The 21,120-nt window shown below is 43.2% G+C and overlaps 1 long non-coding RNA gene across 2 annotated transcripts in view; it reads right to left on the reverse strand.

The window, feature by feature from the left end:
- Positions 1-580: 580 nt before the first annotated feature.
- The window catches only part of LOC137434507 (uncharacterized), a 28,909-nt gene continuing 8,369 nt past the window's right edge, over positions 581-21,120 (reverse strand). The window contains exons 2-3 of one of the 2 annotated variants that reach the window (XR_010985869.2): positions 15,651-15,886; positions 581-1,487 (exon numbers count right to left, since the gene is read on the reverse strand). This is a non-coding gene — a long non-coding RNA (uncharacterized LOC137434507). Of the gene's footprint in view, positions 1,488-4,567; positions 7,732-15,650; positions 15,887-21,120 lie in introns of those variants that run through there. The other variant, XR_010985868.2, reaches the window with a different exon arrangement.

The following is a 21,120-nucleotide window of genomic DNA, read 5'->3' on the forward strand; positions in this document are numbered from 1 at the left end:
GCGGGGAGGGGGTTGGCATTCTCTCAAGTAGCGATTCAACCCATGTCCTTATAAAAGGTCTTTGTCCAAGGTCACCGAGTCCGATCGGTGCGGCTGTGCAGCGCAGCTGCCGCGATCGGTGCAGCCGTTTGTGTGGCACCCGGGAAAATAACGTTACGCGGGAGTCCAAACCTGAAAATGCTGGAGGCCAAAGCTGAAATTGGAAAAACAATATAGCCTATTTTACTCCAGGAGATCCCAGGATTACCCACCCAAAATATCGTTGCGATCGGTTCAGCCGTTTTTGCGGTCCCAAATGGACGGACAGACGATAGGACATTTGGGGAATTATAGTAAGATTAGTGAAAAATCCGGATTCAATTATTTTTTTATATTTTGTTTGTGTGTTTGTTTATTTGTCTGCCCTTTAGCAGAATATCTCAAAAAGTTACGGACAACTTCAGGAGAAACGCGATGGAAAGGTTCGATGTGTGATAAGAATGAATCCATTAAATTTTGGCTACGATCTGCATCTAGATCCGGATCCGAGAATTGTTAAAGTGGTTCTTCACCATTGAGAGATGGAGCCAAAAACGACATATAGCATGATATTTCACAAAGTTTTATACGGATTATGACAAAACTTGGTGGATGAGTTGGATAGTTGACAAGAACAAGCTGTTTATATTTTGATTCAGGTCCGGATCCAGATCCGGCCTATCAATGGGATACAAAACGTAAACTGTTCAGCCTGGCGGAGGTCTCAAGTGTTTCGCTGCCTTGGGGTTTAAGTCTGACAGAATTCCCTTCTCTTCAAACGAACTGATTTGCTGTCTTTGCCGTGCAATAGGTTGTGCAAAACACTTCATACATTTTTCAGATACTCCAACTATCGGAACCAACTGTGAGCCTTCAATGTCTTCATTCCTTTTGTCTGTTTTTGAACTTGCCCTTCAGCTGTCATCATCTCATGAGAAAGTTTTTCTCATCAGCAGATACACTCTTGTTTTCCAGCTACTTATCTGGTTCAATATTACCTGTTGAAATGCAGCTTCTTTAGTGTAACACCTATTTGTTCTCCCACACTTTGGTGGCAGGATATACATTTCTTGGCAGGGGTTCTACTTTGTGAGTGCAGATTCCCCAATGATTGAAAGTAACCCCTTCAGTGTAGAATATCCCTGCCAGAAGGTTCATGATCTTCAACAAATAAACAGCATTGTCCATATTGGCAGTCCTGGGCTCTGCCTTTGGGGGAACTGGAGGTTGATGTGATTTCCACAGCAGGAGCAGGAAGCTATTGAAGAGCCTCTCTGTCTGTGTGCACCGCTTATTTTATGGTTCAACTCCATCGTTGATTATTTTGGGCAAGTTCTTGATTCATTTTTCGTACGTTCTTTGGCTTCTTTTGGCTGGAGTGGCTTGCCAAAACTCAAAGGGTCTGTGCACTTTCTACCCAGGTTCAAGTCAAGAAAGCTTCGAGACATGGTGGCAACTTTGAAAGTGATCTGCACTAAAAAATAATAATAATAAAGAGGAAAGATTAAACGCCATTACATCCATCCTTTAATAGGCTCTCACCTTTTCTAGCCTACAATCATTTGGCCTGGTGTGACTGCAGCCAAGCAGGAGTGCTTAATAGTCGGTTAAGCTTCCAACAGCAAGCACAAAGACAAGCACGCTATTGTTACTAAAACAATAACATTGAACAAAAGCAACCTAACGACAATGAGCAGCACAACAATAGTAGACAATTCACAAGAGAGTATATCCAAACACTCAATGCTATTCGCTGCATGGTTTAGTCAGTGTTTGTTTAGTGCGTCACATCAATAGATGTTGTTCATCGTCATGAATATGAAGGTGCGAAAGCTTTTGTTCTCTGGGTCCCAGGTACTTGGAACTTCTTGGAGGCAGTTAGCATGTAATTCAGGTGTGCAGGCAGGTTTAATCCCAGGCGTCAGGTCAAGTCAAACTTCACTGACCCACGTCGAGACGTTTGACGCAGCGGTCTGAAATTTTGGCTTTTTGCTCGAGTAACTTGACGTGCAATGACCCTGGATGCCACTTTCAAAGTCACGGTCGCACGCACAGACAGACTTACGAAATTACAAACGGTGAACTTATTGCCTTTCAAATTGGTGCATTGCGCAAGATAATGGCAACATTATTTAGATGTTTCATTGCCAAAGCAATATGCTATAAGCAATGCCATATTAGCATCTGTTAATAAGACAAAAGCCATCTGATCATGTGCATCAAATGAAAAAAACAAAGATGGCGTCAAATGATGCCGATTTGTTGAAACGCTTAACGTCATTTTGACAAAGTAGTTCATTTTGCTCAACCCTCCCAGTGGTAACAATAAAATTAAAGAAGTAAAGCTCTTCCACAAGGTAAGCATGAACCATTTTCACTGACAGATGCTCTTGTGTATTTAACTCCCATAACAAATTCCTCGCAAGTTGTTATTCATTCTTGTCTCGTCTTTTTTCCTCGAGCTTCTCGTAACCGATACCAACAAGCTCCTCAACAATTCCCACTGTCTATTTTCCTTTGCTATGTTCTCTGTTCTTGTTGAGTGTGTATATATTTATTGAAATTATGTGGAGTTGATTTCATTTATTTTGAATTTAATGAAGCAATTTTTTCTTTTCACACTTCCCAAAATCCCATCCTTTCTGCCTCTTGCATTACAGCTCCATATCTCTTTTTCTCAGCTTCTTTCATTCTTATCGATTAAAACAGCACCTTGCTAGTGTTGCTATAGCGAATAGAATGCTTACAAAGCGGAATAGCTTCTGTGGCATGAAAGAGGTTTTGGCACATGCTCATAAGCCTCATGCTGCTAGCCTCCTGCTTCAGGAAGGTTTTCCTCAAACAAGCAGCATGCCCGCATTGCAACTGCGGAGACAAGCAATCCTTTCCATTACCAGGCATGCTGGGGGGCTTATCTGTGGCCCAGCACAAGTAGACAGCAAGGTCCTCTCTTTCCGGGTTGTTGCCATCCATCAAGGAAACTGGCACAGCAGGCCTCGAACATTCTCTCTGTTATTGTATATTGGGCATCCTATTGAAATTCAGGTCACATGGGCAAACATCCTATTCCCCAAGTCTCTGGGAAGCAAATGAAAGAATCGGGAATTAATTGCAGAGTCCTTCATCCCTCCCTGATTCCAATTTATATCTCGTGCTCCGACAAGGGGGCATCCAACCCTGTCTGGCTCCACTCTCCATGTTTGCCTGTTGGTTAATCAACCTATTTTCCATCACATTCCCCTGGAGACACGACTGTGATGCTGGCAAAGAAAAGGATGCAATGGATAGGTATGTCATAATGCTTTGGTGCTACAATTATATTTTTGAAGCAAGATTAGCAGGTTGATGTGCAAACATATGTTGTAGGATCAAAAAATAATAATAATAATAAGGAATGCAACATCTGACAGATAAGACTGAACTTCTGCCAAAGGGAACAAAGATGAGATCGTGAGGCTGAATGTTTGCCTTCATTCAACAGCTTTTAGTGTTTGTATAGTCAGCTGGATTTAGAGTTCGCAGCTACTTCTCAGTTTATTGTCCACAACCAATAGCGATTATTGCATTCATTTGAAAAAGAAAACACAAAAATGACAATCCTACCTGCCTGACGATGCAGGTAACCTGCCAGAGCAACTTATTGAATGAAGGAAAGAAAAACACTCCATGGAAATTCCATATTGGTTCACGAGTTATCAAACAGAGTGACCACTATATTCGTCATGGGTGTGTGTCTGTCTGTCTGTCCGCAGCATAACTACCCGATGATATCATCCGATCTTGATGAAACTTGGGTGGGAGGTTGATATCATGAGCTAGTTGTGTCCTGCCTAGAGTGGGCGTATTGCGCCCATTGTGGGCGGAGCGACGCCCGAAAAAGATGTCTTTTTAGGGGGTAATCAATTTCAAGCTACATCTTCTCCGAGGGGTTTGATGGAATCTGACAGGGGTTTCGATATTTGGTTAGGCCAATGTCATGTGTCTAGCCCCACGGAGCTCGATTTTTCATTTTCGCCCCAAGGTCAAGGTCACAAGGTCACGAAATTTAGAAAAGTCGATTAATGATGGTTTTATTACATTGTTCGCTTCCTGATAGGGTGAAATGTCGTACATGATCTTATATTATCACATACATCATGAAATACAAGTTTTCCAACAAATTTCAGAATCCTCGACCTTTGACCTTTGAAGGTCACACAGGTCAAAGTTTCAAAGTTGTCGGAATCGAACCAAATTTTCGGTATTGTGTAGCTAACTAAACTCATAACTGATTATACATTATTTTCTATCTCATTTCAAGGTCAGTAACCTTCGTTTTGTCATTTCAAGGTCACAAACGTCAAATTTTCAAAGTTGTTGGAATCGAATCAAATTTTCGGTATTGTGTAGCTAACTAGTCTCATAACAGATAATACATTCCTATTTATATATTTTCAATGTCGGTTTTGACCTTTGTCATTGAATACCGCTCGCTCGTGAGCCATCGTCGTCTCCTGACATTTTCATGTTAAGGGTGTAGTACTGGTGAACAGGTGATTTTTTTTTTTTTAGCTGAACAGTTTCCTTATAGTCTTATAAACAAGAATCATGCTATTAGAGGTCATAGAAGTACCCCTAATTATTGAAAAATTCAAATTTCAATTCAATTCAATATAATATTTTGCATGAAATTTGTTATAACTTGGGAAATGCATCATTCTTTTGGGCTGAAATTTGGACAGGATATTCAGAATATCACTTCCTTTAAAATGATGAAGGCTTTTGTTTATAGGAGTAGCCATTGTGGATTTATTGAAGGACGACCAAGTTTTATCTGGTAATTGGCATAATTAGCTAATTAGTGAACATTTGACATAATTTCACAAAATCCTCTCATCAGGTAGTAGAGTAACACATGTATAATACATGTACCAAGTTTTGTGTGAAAAGAATGATAGGTGACATAGAAGATAGAAGTAGAAATGTGTTCTTTGTTTTTCCTTGTTTTTTATTGACGGTCTAATTTATGCAAATTATATGCATGTAATATGACAAAGAAGCGTTGAAACTGGTCTGAGTTAAAGCCAAGATTATATCTTTCAAGAAAAACTGAAAATTAGATATTAACTTGACTTTGTTTTTGTGTAAAGGCCTCTCAAAGGTACCTATGTAGTTTTCTCAATTTTTCACCAGTACTACACCCTTAATATGTCTGCCACTCGCAACTTTATGTGTCTGATGGTCTCCTTGTGAGGCTCGCACACCAGCCCTTTTACACGATTACCGCACTGCGGATTAATGCACATCAGGATGAAGATTGCTGCACTGCGGATTAATGCACATCAGGATGAAGATTGCTGCACTGCGGATTAGCGCACATCAGGATGAAGATTACCACACTGTGGGTTAGCGCACATCAGCATTAAGATTACTGCACTGTGGATGAGCGCACATCAGGATGAAGATTACCGCACTGTGGATTAGCACACGTCAGGATGAAGATTACCACACTGCGGATTAGCGAACATCAGGATGAAGATTACTACACTGCGGATTAGTGCACATCAGGATGAAGATTACCACACTGCGGATTAGCACCATCAGGATGAAGATTACCGCACTGTGGATAAGTGCACATCAGGATGAAGATTACCGCACTGTGGATTAGCGCACATCAGGATGAGGATTACGGTATTGTGGATTAGCACACATCAGGATGAGGATACTGTACTGTGGATTAGTGCACATCAGGATGAGGATTACTGCACTGCAGATTAGCGCACATCAGGATGAGGATTACTGCACTGCAGATTAGCGCACATCAGGGTGAAGATTACTGCACTGTGGATTAGCGCACATCAGGGTGAAGATTACCACACTGCGGATTAGCACACATCAGGATGTAGATTACCGCACTGCGGATTAGCACACATCAGGATGTAGATTACCATACTGCAGATTAGCGCACATCAGGATGTAGATTACCATAATGCAGATTAGCGCACATCAGGATTAAGATTACTGCACTGCGGATTAGCACACATCAGGATGTAGATTACCATACTGCAGATTAGCGCACATCAGGATGTAGATTACCATAATGCAGATTAGCGCACATCAGGATTAAGATTACTGCACTGCGGATTAGCCCACATCAGGATGAGGATTACTGCATTGCGCATTGGCCCATATGAGGATGAACATTACTGCACTGCGGATTAGTGCACATCAGGATGAAGATTACTGCACTGCGGATTAGAGCACATCAGGATGAAGATTACTGCACTGCGGATTAGCACACATCAGGATGAAGATTACCACACTGCAGATTAGCGCACATCAGGATGAAGATTACTGCACTGCGGATTAGCACACATCAGGATGAAGATTACCGCACATCAGGATGAAGATTACCGCACTGTGGATTAGCGTACATCAGGATGAGGATTACTGCACTGCAGATTACCGCACATCAGGATGAAGATTACTGCACTGCATATTAGCACACATCAGGATGAAGATTACCGCACTGCGGATTAGTGCACATCAGGAGGAAGATTACTGCACTGCAGATTACTGTACATCAGGATGAAGAATAATGCACTGCAGATTACCGCACATCACAATGAAGATTACTGCACTGCAGATTACTGTACATCAGGATGAAGATTACTGCACTGCAGATTATCGCACATCAGGATGAAGATTATCGCCCATCAGGATGAAGATTACTGCACTGCGGATTACCATACATCAGGATGAAGATTATCGCACATCAGGATGAAGATTACCGCACTGCAGATTACCACACATTAGTATGAAGTTTACTGCATTGCGGATTAGCGCACATCAGGATGAAGATTACTGCACTGCGAATTACCATACAGTACATCACGATGAAGATTACCGCACTGCAGATTACTGCACATCAGGATTAAGATTACCACACATCAGGATTAAGATTATCGCACATCAGGATTACCGCACATTAGCATGAAGATTACCGCACTGCAGATAACTGCACTTCAGGATTAAGATGACCGCACATCAGGATGAAGATTATCGCACATCAGGATGAAGTTTACGAACCTTAAACATCGCAGAGAAAGCATTGTGGTTCACAAGAGAAACATAACATAAGCTGCAAACTTTCCTGTCGACATAAGTTTGTCATGGCTTAAAGCTGGATGACAAGTTTTTATCCCAGGCAGCTAGAAACAGAACGTCCATAAATATTCATCTCGATAACACCTTTGAAGAAAGATGCATTGCATATTCCCATGTGGCACATAAGGATAACCTGAGATCCAAAGTCAAGTCTAAATAAAATTTAACTTCTCAGCTCTTGGACAATTCTAAAATTGGAAAAGATGCTGTGAAATCACCTTCAATCCAAAGCAAATTCCACTGGTAAATAATAACGAATTCATATCCAAAAAGGCCAAACAAAATCATTTTTCTCCTTCTTTGCTTGAGTGATTATGAAATCAATTTTTGTTTCACTTCATTACTCTGTGGTTAATGAGCTGGTGGTAAGTTCCTTGACATGTACACCTTTGTTTTAGCAGTAAACGTCGAATTTTTCCTCCATTGAGACGTGCACACTTTGTTCATTGACATTCTCACTATCTCTGCTTACGGTGGCAATTGATAAAAGTCACTGAACGAATGCCACATCAACAGCAGAGCCTTTCTAATTTATTCATCTTGCCATTTCGGTGAGATGAGATGTAACTGCAAGCACATATGAGGACCGTTACAATAGTTCCATGAAAAAAATACTCACAACAGTGTAAGAGGGTCTAGAGGGTCTAGCCAAAAATAGTCTAATGAGGCGGGTATATAAATAATTAATACGTCTGTATATTTTTCCTGCATTTAACGTACAATGATAAATTCAAAAAATTCATAATAAATATAAATTATTTTTTAATAAAACAAACAAACGAAATTAACTAATTAGTATCAAACATCATTGAAGGGAAATATGGCCAAGTCAGACTGATAGGGCTATATTTTAGAATATTGACATGTCAGAATATTGCTGTAACTTAACTGTCTGAATCTATGGAAAGTCAACAGGAGACTCCACATCCACAGCAAAAAAACGGTGTGCTTTGAGATGCATCATCCCGGCACTTACAACATCGGAGTAGTAGGTTTCATGTGATGTTTAAACATAGGGGAAACATCCCTGGAGAGGGCGGAATGTATTATTATACTAGTATAATCATGGGACTTTAAACAAACAAAAAAATACCTATTTTGGGGGGTAACCAACCACCACCCCCTCTCTTGTCGGCCCCCTTAGACCTCGATTTTCTAATGCCGTCAACAAACTTTGGTACATCATGTGTGATGAAGGTTGTGACCAAGTTTCATCGGAATAGTGTGTGTAGCTTCGGAGAAGAGCGCAAATACCAATTTTTGGGGGTCAACCATTCCATCGACCTCCTTAGAACTCGATTATTTTTAATGGCAAGAAAAACCTTTGGTACATCATGGGTAATGAAGGTTGTGGTCAAGATTAATTGAAAAATTGTGTGTAGTTTCAGAGAAAAAAGCAAATTCCTATTTTGAGGGGTCAAACCTGGACACACTTGGACCCCCAGTAGACCCCTCTAGACCCCGATTTTTTTTTAATTCCATGAACAAACTTTGGTACATCATGGGTGTCGAAGGTTGTGGTCAAGATTAATTGAAAAAATGTGTGTAGTTTCAGAGAAAAAAGCAAATTCCTATTTTGAGGGGTCAAACCTGGACACACTTGGACCCCCAGTAGACCCCTCTAGACCCCGATTTTTTTTTAATGCCGTGAACAAACTTTGGTACATCATGGGTGTTGAAGGTTGTGGTCAAGATTAATTGAAAAAGTGTGTGTAGTTTCAGAGAAAAAAGCAATTTCCTATTTTGAGGGGTCAAACCTGGACACATTTGGACCCCCAGTAGACCCCTCTAGACCCCGATTTTTTTTTAATGCCGTGAACAAACTTTGGTACATCATGGGTGATGAAGGTTGTGGTCAAGATTAATTGAAAAAGTGTGTAGTTTCAGAGAAAAAAGCAAATTCCTATTTTGAGGGGTCAAACCTGGACACACTTGGACCCCCAGTAGACCTCTCTAGACCTGGATTTTTAAATGCGGTGAACAAACTTTAGTACATCATGGGTGTCGAAGGTTGTGGTCAAGATTAATTGAAAAAGTGTGTGTAGTTTCAGAGAAAAAAGCAAATTCCTATTTTGAGGGGTCAAACCTGGACACTTTGACCCCCAGTAGACCTCTCTAGACCTGGATTTTTTTTAATGCGGTGAACAAACTTTAGTACATCAAGGGTGATGAAGGTTTTGGTCAAGTTTAATTGAAAAAGTGTGTGTAGTTTCAGAGAAAAAAGCAAATTCCTATTTTGAGGGGTCAAACCTGGACACACTTTGACCCCCAGTAGACCTCTCTAGACCTGGATTTTTTAAAATGCGGTGAACAAACTTTAGTACATCAAGGGTGATGAAGGTTTTGGTCAAGTTTAATTGAAAAAGTGTGTGTAGTTTCAGAGAAAAAAGCAAATTCCTATTTTGAGGGGTCAAACCTGGACACACTTTGACCCCCAGTAGACCTCTCTAGACCTGGATTTTTTTTTAATGCGGTGAACAAACTTTGGTACATCATGGGTGACGAAGGTTGTGGTCAAGTTTAATTGAAAAAGTGTGTGTAGTTTCAGAGGAAAAAGCAAATTCCTATTTGAGGGGTCAAACCTTATTTTGATTAATGTTCGCTCTTTCACGAGCCTCGATCTTGTATACAACAAAAAAAAAAAAAAAAAAAAAAAACCTGGACACACTTTGACCCCCCCCCCCCCTGTAGACCCCGATTTTCTTTAATGCCATAAACAAACTTGAGTTGCAACATACCAAATATAATTTGTGCCAAGTTTGGTCACAATCACATCAGCAGTTTCAGAGAAGAAGTAACAAGTGTTTACGGACTGACAGACAGACAGACAACGCACCATACCATAAGCTCACCGCAACTGCGTTCCAGGTGAGCTAAAAATCAAAGCTCGACAGGTATAAACCCGTGGAGTGAAAGTATAAATGTATTCCACTCGCTGATTATTCGGATGGCCGGCTTTTTGGTTATATGTTATGTCAAATGTTATGAATAGGATAAAAATTGAATCAAATAGTACAACAGTACACATTCACATAAATAATGACACCTAGTCCTAATAAGTAGATAATTATTTGAATTTAAAGTTGCAACACTTCATGGCGACATACAAGCTCAACTTATAGATATGTTTCCATTAAACCTGTAGAATAACAACTTAAAACAACATGATTCTTTCAAACATGATCCGTTAGGATCTCGGTAGTGATAACATTTGGAGTGCTGACTTTATTATTTTAATATTGAATTGTTAAAATGTAAGACATCGATATAAGCAGTGAATTATATTTTTTCGAAACTCGATCCCTGCTGTGTTGCAGCAACAAATTTGCATTCCTAAATCCAATTCCCATTTTTAGGCAGCAACAGCTCGAGCAGTTATTGCCATGAGATTCCCATGCAAACATAAACACCCAAATCTTCAATCACAATGTTCGCAGAGATGGAGAAATAATCTCACCAAATGCCCATGGGTCATCGGCGTAAGTGTATAGGTACAGAATGTAAGCCTCACAATTTTGTCTGGGACTCAGCATAATGAATCAGATTCTGAGACCCAAATCTTCATTCACCAAGGTCAAGTTCCTGTTTCTGAAAGAATTTGGAAAAATATGGACAAGTTTCTGCTTTGCTCGTGCCCAGAACTCCAACAAGGAACCCATCAGAGAAATTTTTGGAAGTGTTAATATATATGTAGTAGTAGATCAAGTATAGCATGGAGTTAAAGTCCAGGGGATATGGAACAATTAAAGATCAGGAGACAAAGTAGGTTGCGGTGAAGATATTGTTACGGTGGACGGCGGGGTAGATACGGGCTAGAATCTTCAATCAGAATAATAACCAATTTAGCGACAGACTGTCTATACTCTATAGTGTCTATAGGCCGCCACCTGTAGAGCCAAACAGACATTTGCTTCGGTTTTTGGTGGACAGAAAACTCAAATAAGAAACCGTAATGTAACGAGAGTTTTATGACCACCAAACGATGATCTGTGCCAATTCCCAACGGCCATGAGTTTTACTCACTCTGTGGTTATCTATCTATAATTCCAGTAATCTCTGTGTGTCTGTGTGTCTGTGTGTGTGTCTGTGTGTTTGTCTGTGACCGCTGTTTCGCGACAACTACCGGTCCGATATACTTGCAACTTGCCAGGTATATTGCTGGGGACCCGAGGATGTGCCTTTTCAACGTTTCATATTAATCGGACAAGTAGTTACCGAGCTATGTCCAAAAAACGATTCAACCAATCAGAGAGCAGCGAGCTATCACGTGTGCCGAACGTGGCGAACAGACTCTGCCTCGGACGGCACATTTGAGAGCGTATTCATTTATTTCACGTTGGCAAACTATGTTGCCGCTATGTTGGCGTTAAACGATGTTTTAAAACTAATTAAAACTAATTTGCGATTCTTTCGCTTTCCTGCGCGTTTGTGCATGCTATGGCGATTTCTTTACCAAACTCCGCAAGCCGTTCGCTTTGGACCAAACCATTTCATGTAAATAGAGGGGGGGGATTGTCACCGTACTCGCAAGCCGTTCGCTTTGGACCAAACAATTTCATGTAAATAGAGGGTCTCTGTTTATTTATAATTTAATTGAAATTGAAATCATTAATCCACCTCCCCATGATGGAGGATAACCACTGACCACCACTGACCACCACTGACGACCAACTAACGACCAACTCTGACCAAAACCACACAACTCAGCTCTTCGCAACTTCTTGCGCGCGCGCCTTTATAGCGCCTCCGGCGATTAAGCCGCCGGCTTTTCGGACACGCCCATCGGTGGGCTCACCTCGGCCCTGGTTGGTCGCGCGACCCTCTGGCAGAGGGGGGGGGGATTGTCACCGTACTCGCAAGCCGTTCGCTTTGGACCAAACCATTTCATGTAAATAGAGGGGGGGGATTGTCACCGTACTCGCAAGCCGTTCGCTTTGGACCAAACCATTTCATGTAAATAGAGGGGGGGGATATAATTTTAGATATAGATATAGTACGGGCATGCCCTAGTAATGACAAATTAACCAAGAAAGGACATCAGGCGGTAGACTGACAGGTATGACAAAAATCGAGAGAATCAATAATTGATTTATTGATTAATTGATCCATTGTGTAATAAAAATAAATAAATAATCATAAAATAATTGATTTCTTAATCAATTGGCTAATGGCATACCTAAACCTCCACCGTTTCATCCGAATCTGTAACTTTTTGGGAATTAATTAATTAAGTAGTTAATCGAAAAATTAATTAATTAATCAATAAATTGATTACTCAATAAATCAAAAATACACTTTACAGCAAAATCACTTGGTCATTGTCATGTCCAAATATCAGCTTCCTAGCTCAAAATGTGTCTGACATATTGCCCAGATGAGAAAGAAAATAAATAAGTACTTAATAATGAAAATAAATAAATAATAATGGGAAAATAATGAAATCATTAATCAATTGGCGAATAGCACACCTAAACCACCACCGTTTCATCCGAATCTGTAACGTTTTGAAAATGAGTAAGTCAATTAATCGAATAATTAAATAATTAATCGATTAATTGATTAATCAATAAATCAATAAATAAAAAATAACACTTACAGCCAAATCACTTGGTCATTGCCGTGTCTGAATATCAGCTTCCTAGAACAAAAGGTACCTGAGATATTGGCCATAGGAGAAAGAAAATAAATAAGTGATTTATAATAAAATTAAATTAATAATAATCGTAAAATAATTTGAAATCATTAATCAATTGCCCAATAACATAACAGCTGTTCCTCATCAACTGTCTCATTAGAGTGCTTTCTTGAGTACTTAAGCTACTTGGCGAGCATTCTACAATCTTATTAGTACCTATCAAGGTTATCTGGCTTTGCTTGGGGGAGGGGGGGTCGGGGGGGGGGGGGAGTTGGGGTGGGGTGTGAAACTGAGGGGGAGGAGGGAAAGAAAATCCATGAGTATGACATTTGGACATCTTGGGTTAGATGCTGGATGAAGTGTTTTACAAGATGGGTAAAAACCTCTCTTCTCTCTACCCCTCACTCCTCTCCTTCACGTTACCGTACCCTCCTCCCTGTCATCCTCCTCTTCCCCCTTCTCTCCACACCCTACCCCCTCCTTCTCCTCACCTCCCCCCTTTCCTTCCCTCTCTTCGACTCCCCCCTTCAATCCCCACCTCCTTCCTTCTCTTTCCTTCCCCCCCCCTTCTTCCTCACCTTCCTCCTCACTTCCTCCCTCTCCTCCCCTCCCCTCCCCTTCTCCTCCCTCTCCCCCACCGCATTACCATCCCCTCTCACCCTTATTTCCCACAGGAAGGACTTTGCATGATGGAGGATGTCCAGTCGGAAAGTGGTTTTGGAGAGCAACGTTGAAATGTGGTTTGCCCAAGAAATATCAAGGCTGATGGTGATACTGAATTTCCTCAAGAAGATTTCAAAAGAAAGTAGAGAGAGGGGGGTAATAACCTCTCTTCTCTCTAACACTCACTCCTCTCCTTCACGTTACCGTACCCCCTAGGGGGGGGGGGGGCATTGCCAGACTCATTTGGGAGAGAGAGAGAGAGTGAGAGTGCACACAGTTTCACACACACACCCATGCACTACCAAAGGTATGTGGACACCCCTTCTAATTAGTAGATTCGGATGCTTCAGCGACACCCATTGCTGACAGGTATATATAATGAAGCACACAGCCATGCAATCTCAATAGATAAACATTGGCAGTAGAACGGGCTCCACTGAAGAGCTCAGTGACTTTCAACGTGGCACCGTCATAGGATGTTCGTTCCAACAAGTCAGTTTGTCAAATAGCTACCCCAGTCAACTGTAAGTGCTGTTATTGTGAAATGGAAACGTCTAGGAGCAACAACAGCTCAGCCGCAAAGTGGTAGGCCACACAAGCTCACATAACGGGACCGCTGAGCGCTGAAGTGCGTAGCATGTAAAAATCATCTGTCCTCGGTTGCAACACTCACTACCAAGTTCCAATCTGCCTCTGGAAGCTACATCAGTACAACAACTGTTCGTTGGGTGCTTCATGAAATTGGTTTCAATGGCCGAGCAGCTGCACAGAAGCGCAAGATCACCATGAGCAATGCCAAGCGTCGGCTGGAGTGGTGTAAAGCTCGCCGCCATTGGACTCTGGAGCAGTGGAAACACATTCTCTGGAGTGATGAATCATGCTTCACCATCTGGCAGTCCGACGGATGAACCTGGGTTTGGCGGGTGCCAGGAGAATGCTACCTGCCCGAATGCTGAGTGCCAACTGTCATGTTTGGTGGAGGAGGAATAATGGTCTGGGGCTGTTTCTCATGGTTCGGGCTTGGCCCCTTAGTTCCAGTGAAGGGAAATCTTAACGCTACAGCATACAATGACATTCTAAATGATTGTGTGCTTCCAACTTTGTGGCAACAGTTTGGGGAAGGCCCTTTCCTGTTTCAGCATGACAATGCCCCTGTGCACGAAGCGAAGTCCATACAGAAATGGTTTGTCGAGATCGGTGTGGAAGAACTTGACTGGCCTGTACAGAGCCCTAACCTCAACCTCATCGAACACCTTTGGGATGAATTGGAACGCCATCTGCGAGCCAGGCCTAATCGCACAACATCAGTACCCGACCTCACTAATGCTCTTGTGGCTGAATGGAAGCAAATCCCCACAGCAATGTTCCAACATCTAATGGAAAGCCTTCCCAGAAGAGTGGAGGCTGTTATAGCAGCAAAGGGGGGATCAACTCCATATTAATGCCGATGATTTTGGAATGAGATGTTCGATGTTCGGGTGTCCACATCCTTTTGGTCATGTAGTGTATATGTGCACACCGTTCATATTACTAGTTTGTGATTTTATCAAGTTCTGAAGAGAGGGAAGAGGCTGCAGCCTTCGTATGTGAAGAATGAGGTATGTCACGGCATAGGATGGAGTCACCAGCAAAGAGATAAATAGAATTTTCCAGAAAGTCAGAGGGATTATTTATGAAGATCCGGACTAGGACTGGGCACAGAACACTTCCTCGGGCACTCCAGCCATCACAAGTTGGCTCAGAGTTGTGAAAATACGGATCTGCATCCGAGAATTTTTAAAAGTGATTCTTCACCATTGAGAGATGGGGCCAAAAACGATATATAGCACGATATTTCAAAAAGTTGACGGATTATGACAAAATTTGGTGGATGAGTTGGGTCGGTGAAAATAACAAGCCAATTAGATTTTGGTTCAGGTCCAAATCCAGATCCAGTCAATCAGTGGGATAAAAAACGTAAAACGTAAACTGTTCATCCTGGTGGAGGTATGTATGCTCTCTATCGAGTGCTCTGTTCTCATTTATTTTATCTCATCTCGAATAATATACTTCCTACTGGACTCGTACTTTTACACTGTGTGTGTGTGTGTGTGTGTGTGTGTGTGTGTGTGTGTGTGTGTGTGTGTGTGTGTGTGTGTGTGTGTGTGTGTGTGTGTGTGTGTGTGTGTGTGTGTTATATATGCAGTACCTGGTGTTGGCTTCATGTTGAAGGTGGCTGGCTTGAGATCTCGCGGTCCTGAGTTCAAGCCCCTGACATGGCATTGAAATAAGAGGAGGTGGATTGACTCTGTCATCCTTCCGAGGTCGGCCTAATGATTACCAGCTTACTGCGGTGAATGAACCATTTGAGTATCCTGTGTCGGAATGGAGACCCGTCCAGGATTTGCCCAAGAGCCAAGAAACTGCTTCGGCAGCCCTAAGCATCTGAAGATGCAAAAAGGAATGGTCATGTCAGATATACAGTGCCCTCCATAAGTACTGGAACAGTGAAGTCAAATTTGTTATTATTGCTTTATACTCAAGAAATTTCGATTTGAGATCAAAAGATGAATATGAGGTAAGAGCACAGGTCAGCTTTAATTTCTTTCAGAAAGTATTCAGACCCCTTCACTTTTTTCACATTTTGTTATGTTGCATCCTTATGCTGAAATCGTTTAAATTTATTTTTTCCCTCATCAATCTACACTCAGTACCCCATAATGACAAAGAGAAAACAGGATTTTAGAAAGTTTTGCAAATTTATTAAAAAGAAAAAACTGAAATATCACATTCACATAAGTATTCAGACCCTTTGCTATGACACTTGAAATTTAGCTCAGGTGCCTCCCATTTCTCTTGATCATCTTTGAGATGTTTCTACATCTTGATTGGAGTCCACCTGTGGTAAATTCAATTGATTGGACATGATTTGGAAAGGCACACACCTGTCTATATAAGGTATCACAGCTGACAATTCATATCAGAGCAAAAACCAAGTCATGAGGTCGAAGGAACTGCCTGCAGAGCTCAGAGACAAGATTGTGTCGAGGCACAGACCTGGGGAAGCCGACAAAAAAAATTTCTTCTGCATTGAAGGTTCCCAAGAGCACAGTGGCCTCCATAATTCTTAAATGGAAGAAGTTTGGAACAACCAGGCCTCTTCCTAGAGCTGGCCACCCAGCCAAACTGAGCAATTTGGGGAGAAGGGCCTTGGTAAGAGAGGTGACCAAGAACCCGATGGTCACTCTGGCTGAGCTCGAGAGATCCTGTGTGGAGATAGGAGAAACTTCCAGAAGGACAACCATCACTGCAACACTCCACCAATCTGGGATTTATGGCAGAGTGGCCCAACGGAAGCCTCTCCTCAGTGAAAGACACATGAAAGCTCGCTTGGAGTTTGAAAAAAAGCACCTAAAGGACTCAGCAGGCCGTGAAGACACGCCCCGAGGAGCCGTGATTGGCCAGGGCGGAGCAAGAGGCTTCCCGCTGATTGTTGGAGGGAAGGCCGAGGAAGAAGCAGAGCGCCGATTGGCAAGGACCACCGATGACGTCAGAGGTGGACTGCGCGCTGATAGGTGGAGAGCTGGACAAGGTAGTTGTGACCTGCGGGCATTGGTGGAGAGGTCCGATGACGTCACAAGACGGCCAATAAAAGAACTCTCTGGCCGGCATTTTGTACTCTCTCTTCTCTCTTTGTATCCTTTTTGTCTGCCTTCCCCATCACAGGCAGGTTTACCAGCAAACGCGGTTGTGTGCCGGCATAGTCACACCATTCTCCTGTTCGTCTGGCGTCCTGCGTCTGGGCATTGAGAGCTGCAGTTGACAGACAGAGACGATGCGTGGACGAGCGCTACAGCGTAACGATGCCGGGGTTTGCGAGACGCCCAGTGAGGCCTGGCAGCGCGCGAGCGAGCGGACTGCAGCCTTCTTCCTGCCAAGAACACCACCAGGTCCGGACTCCGCACACAGGGCCTGGACGATTCTTGACGAGACCTCACGAGCTGATCAGAGATAAGTGCACTAAATAATCACATTATTATTTTATCCAGTTTACCTTTCCCTTCATCTGTGTTTTTCAAGTCTGGTCTGGGGGACATCCCAGTTAAGAGTTTAGTTTTACCGTCGTGTTTTTCTTGTTACTGGCATTCTGCTTAATAAACCTGTTTATTTTTCCCTACCTCCTACCTACCTTTTTTTTTTGCTCCCCCTGCCTCCCCCTCTCACCTTTCATCTTACCCTATCCCTCCTCTCCCCTCCCCTGCACCTGATGCTCCCCCTCCCTCTTCCTTAACGGTATGGACCTCAAACATCCGGTGCCTTTGCTCAAACCTGATTGATCTCTCCATACAGGTTGTTTCTGACAAACCAGACATAAACTGCATTACAAAAACTTTCCTCCTTCAAGATATCTCTTCCTGGTTACTCACTCCTCCGGTATGATAGACCTGAGCTTCGTCCTGGTGGTGGGGTTGCTATCTTTATCAAAAACTCTCGTCCTCACTCTCCTTGCACTTCCCTCTCTCCACCCCACCCCCAGGAGTACCTCTGGCTATGGCTTACTCTCCGCTCCCACCTTTTGTTCATATGTGTTTTGTACCGTCCTCCAAACAGTGATGACTCAATTTACATTTCGCTGTCTGACAACATGGACCAACTTCTATCCACTCATCCCAACTCTCTCTTCCTCATATGTGGCGACTTCAACTGTCATCATACCAGCTGGCTGGGTGTGGGTACCTCTCTCACCCGCCATGGCATCTCAGCAAAGGACTTCTGCGACTCATTTGGACTGACACAGTTTGTCAATTTCCTGACCCAGATCTCAGTCAATGGAGTATCTTCTCTTCTAGACTTGATTATGACAAACTTCCCTGCAAATGTCTGCTGCTCTTCTTCTGCTCCAATCGCGCTTGTTAACTCCAAATTGGTAACTCCAAATGTGCTTGTTAAAGTGGATAACTCTCTGGCCATTCTCAGAAAGCCTCCTCAGAGTCGACGAGTCTGGCATTTCACTCAAGCTGACTGGCATTGTCTTCAAGCAGCCATTAATCATCTGGACTGGTCTCCCATCTCTACTGCGTCTGACATCAACTCTTCCTGGGAATTCTTCCAAAGTAAACTGCTCTCTCTCTCATGCACAGATTTATCCCATCTCGTCTTCATTTGGCATACCCTTCCTCCCGTCCATGTTACACGAAATCTTGTGGTGAGGCAGTTACCCTGAAACAACTTGCCTTTGCCTCTTGGAAGGCTAATCCAACTAAAGGCAATCTCAGTTCCTTCCACCAAGCTCGGAACAAGTGTGTGTCTCCCCTCAGGAGAGTCAGGAAGCACCATCTCTCTACTCTCAAGACAGAGCTCTCAAACCTGTCTACTTCCTCCAAATCCTGGTGGTGTCTGGTCAACCCTGTTTCTGGTGTTTGTTCCCCCTCCATCCCCTCCCTTACCTCAAATGGCGACACGGCTGACAACCGCACATGACAAAGCCGAATGCCTCAACTCCGTGTTTGCCTCAAAATTTGGTTTCAGACCTGGTCACTCTACTCTGGACATGCTGCTTTCTCAACAATGGATGGAGGTCCTCAATGCCAAACAGGAAATTAGAGCTGTCTCCCTTGACATATCATGTGCCTTCGATACGGTCTGGCACCCCGCTCTGCTCACCAAACTCTCCTCCTTTTGTATCCATGGAAATCTCCACGCATAGCTGGCGGACTTCCTCTCTAGTCGTAGTCAACGTGTGGCCCTGAATGGGTTTCTCTCATCTCCTCTTCCTATTCAGGCTGGAGTTCCCCAAGGCAGTGTTCTGGGCCCTGTGCTTTTTCTGGTCTTCATCAATGATCTCTCTCTTCCGCTTCCGCTGTCGTTGAGGCAAGTTCCGCTTCCGGTCCCTCGAGCGCCGAGGCTTGCTTCGATCTCTCCACGGCATCAAAGTTTGAGTGTTTTCCCGTTCGTTTCTTTGTCAAATTTCCGCTGCGTATTTTGTTGTGTATGTGTTATTGTGTGTTTCTATTTGGTTTTGGTTTTGTAGTTGTTGCAATTTGTGTGTAATTAGTCGTTTCTTTGTTCGCGCCTCGTGTCTCGTGCGGCCTCCTCGTCTCGACTTGTGCCCCGCCCCCTGTATCTCGTTTGTTCTTTCACCTCTGCTCCTGCTTTTTCAAATCCACGTTCTCACTTAGAGACTTTTCCCAGATTGTTTTTCATGGTTTTGTTTAAATATTTATTTAAATATGTTTAAACCGCAGCCATGATGCTGACGCCGCACCCCGCCCCTCCCTCCCCCCAGAATTTCCATGTTTTAAACGTTTCCCAGTGTATACCCTGGATAAGAATAGGTACGCCGTATCCCTGCATGTCGTAAGAGGAGACTAAGAGGGTTGGCGTCAGGAAGGGCATCCGGCCATAAAAACATTGCCTCAAAAAGAGAACCATGACAATTACAACTACATGTGGGCAGGGTACAGCCCGAAGTGGAGATCGGTTTCTGAGGTTTGGGACATGGAATGTAGGGACAATGACAGGGAGATCAGGAGAAGTGGTGGAAGTATTGGTCAGAAGAAGAGTGGACATATGTTGTGTGCAAGAGACGAGATGGAAGGGAAGTGGTATGAGAATGGTGAAGGGTAGGCAGGGACAGAAATACAAGTTTGTGTGGCAAGGGTGCCCGGAGGGCGTGAATGGTGTTGGTGTCCTGTTTTCTGAGGAGTTTGTAGACAGTGTGGTGAGTGTGACTAGAGTGAGTGATAGGTTGATGGTGGTGAAAATGATGATTGGAAAGCTCTTGGTGAACGTCATCTCGGGATATGCTCCGCAGGTTGGTCGAAGCGATGAAGAGAAGGACAAGTTCTGGTGTGCGATAGAGAAGCTGATGGAAAACGTGAAAGATGAGGATGTTGTTGTGGTAGGAGGAGACTTAAATGGACATGTGGGAAGGAGCATGGACAGTTTTGAGGGAGTTCATGGGGGTTACAGGTATGGTGTGAGAAATGGAGAAGGTGAAAGGATTTTGGAGTTTACTGATGGACTTGATTTGTTGATTTGTAATACTCAGTTCCAGAAAGAGGATAATAAGCTTGTTACATACATGTCAGGTGGGTCGACGACAACCGTTGACTACCTGATGGTGCGTAGGCAAGATAGGGGGCACCTCCGGGACACAAAGGTGATCCCGGGGGAGGAGGCTGTTTCACAGCACCACTTGGTTGTCTGCGACGTAAGGATGAAAGGTACGAGGAGAGCTCGGCGGGTGAAGTACCAACCGAGAATGAAGGTGTGGAGGTTGAAAGAGGTGACAGTAAGGGAGGCATTAAAAGAGAGGCCGAGTAGGGTCGAGGATGATGTGGTTGAGCTTGAAAGTGGTTGGATGTCAATGAAAGCTAGTCTGTTGGGAGCCGTTGGTGAGGTATGTGGATGGACAAAAGGACCACCGAGGCACTCGGAAACATGGTGGTGGGATGATGAAGTTGGAAAGAGGATTGACGAGAAGAGGAAGAAGTTCAAGGAGTGGCAGAAGGCGAAGGGTATGGGAGCAGAAACAGCAGAGCATGAAAGTTATAAGGCAGCCAGGAAGGCTGCAAAGAAAGAGGTAGCAAAGGCGCAGGAGGCATGTAGGAAAATGTTCGGAGAACGCTTGGATTCGGAAGAGGGTCAGAAAGCAGTATTCAGGATTGCAAAGCAGA

Source organism: Myxine glutinosa, chromosome 10 (assembly GCF_964187855.1).
Source record: "Myxine glutinosa chromosome 10, kmMyxGlut1.1, whole genome shotgun sequence".
Taxonomy (NCBI): domain Eukaryota; kingdom Metazoa; phylum Chordata; class Myxini; order Myxiniformes; family Myxinidae; genus Myxine; species Myxine glutinosa.